The following is a 1,653-nucleotide window of genomic DNA, read 5'->3' on the forward strand; positions in this document are numbered from 1 at the left end:
TAATGTAGTTAGTAAGAAACAGAGCTGAGATCTGAACCTAGAGATTCTAAACCTATCTACATTTTCCCCTACTAAATGTGGCCTGGGACTGGCTCAAAGATTTAAATTCAAACTATTAGGGACTTCTGTACCTTCGTTCTGAGTCTAAAGAGTAGATTTACGGACAGCATAGATTTCATTCAAGAGTTCCTTTGAAGTCACCTTGACTGCAAGGCATCATTTTCAAAAAGTAGGAGATAACCAGTCTAAAGATGGTCTGGCCAGCCCAGATAAGGGTCCCGATGTATGTGGCAGGCTTCCTCTGCAATGATTAAAATTCAGTTTCTTCAGGTCCCCCAAGGAGAAACTGAGGCAGAGAGGGTTTATAAGACCAGAGTTCTAGTCACCTGACTTGCAGGTGATCTTGGGCAGATTCCTTTCCCTTTCTGGGTATCAGTGGACCCATCTGTATGATGGGTAGGAGTTGGACGGATAAGTCTTCGCAGATAAGTTCTGGCGGTTTAAAATTCTGCAAGTCATGTCGGAAAAGGCCACAGTCTGGCCATTTGGGGAAGAGGGTGGCTGGCAGAGGTTACCTGGAAACCTTTGCTTCCACAGCTGGGCCTGGCCAACCAGCCTGGGTCTGGAAGCCATGGTTTGCCTCTGCTAGGTCTAAAGTCTTGGAGACACAGTGATTCGGTAGAAGTAGCTCTCTTCTCTTGCATGTTTGAAGTGACCCTCAGAGATGTTACAAGACGGGAGCCAGTCTCTTCTGCCCTCGGGCAGACCTCTGTGCACTACAGCCAGACCCACGCCCCTGCAAGCAGGCCCCATGCACACCACCGTTCAGGGTTTATCCTGAGCCCCTTCCTCAACGCTTCTCTCTTTCCCCCTTCCTTCCTTCTTTCCCTCCCTCCAGCTTTCTGCAGAAGATCTGAGGTGACTGTGCCAGCAGCCACAGCGTGGTTTGAGGGTCCTCTGCATCTGATGACCCACCCCTCCCACTTCTAGCCTCCCCTCCCCTACTCAGTCTCTGGGCAGAGCTCATGCTTTGGTGTGTATGTTTGGTTATTTTTTTCTTTTTAATTCTGGTAAAATATACACAAGATAAAACCGACCATCTTAACCATTTTTAAGTGCGCAAGTTCGGTAGTGTTAAGTATATTTACATTGCTGTGCAGCCAGGCTCCAGAGCTCTTTTCATCTTGTAATACTGAAACTCTACACCATTACACAACATCTCTCCATTGCCTCTGGCAACCACCGTTCTACTTTCTGTCTCTGTGAATGAGGTTACTCTAGGCACCTCATATAAGTGGAATCACATGGTATTTGTCCTTTGGGGACTGGCTTATTTCACTCAGCATAATGTCCCGGGCAAGGCTCACTTTTGCCCCAAGCCAGGCCCGCCCCGTCTCTCCTCCCTGCCTTTGCTGGTGCTCTTTCCTCTGCCCAAGCTGCCCAGCCCCATCTGATGTCATGCTACTCCTCCTCCAGTCTGGCCTAAAGCCTCCTCCTCTGGAATCAGGCTGGTGACTCCACCCGACTGCCACACACTGCACACACCTCAAACTTGACCACGCTCGACTGCAGGTGCCTTCAGGAATCACGTCTGTGTGCCCAGGACAGGGCTGGGCAAGAGATAGGTGCCTGGGGGACCTTTAACACCTTCTA

Source organism: Neophocaena asiaeorientalis, unplaced genomic scaffold (assembly GCF_003031525.2).
Source record: "Neophocaena asiaeorientalis asiaeorientalis breed wild unplaced genomic scaffold, Neophocaena_asiaeorientalis_V1.1 scaffold54, whole genome shotgun sequence".
NCBI classification, from domain to species: domain Eukaryota; kingdom Metazoa; phylum Chordata; class Mammalia; order Artiodactyla; family Phocoenidae; genus Neophocaena; species Neophocaena asiaeorientalis.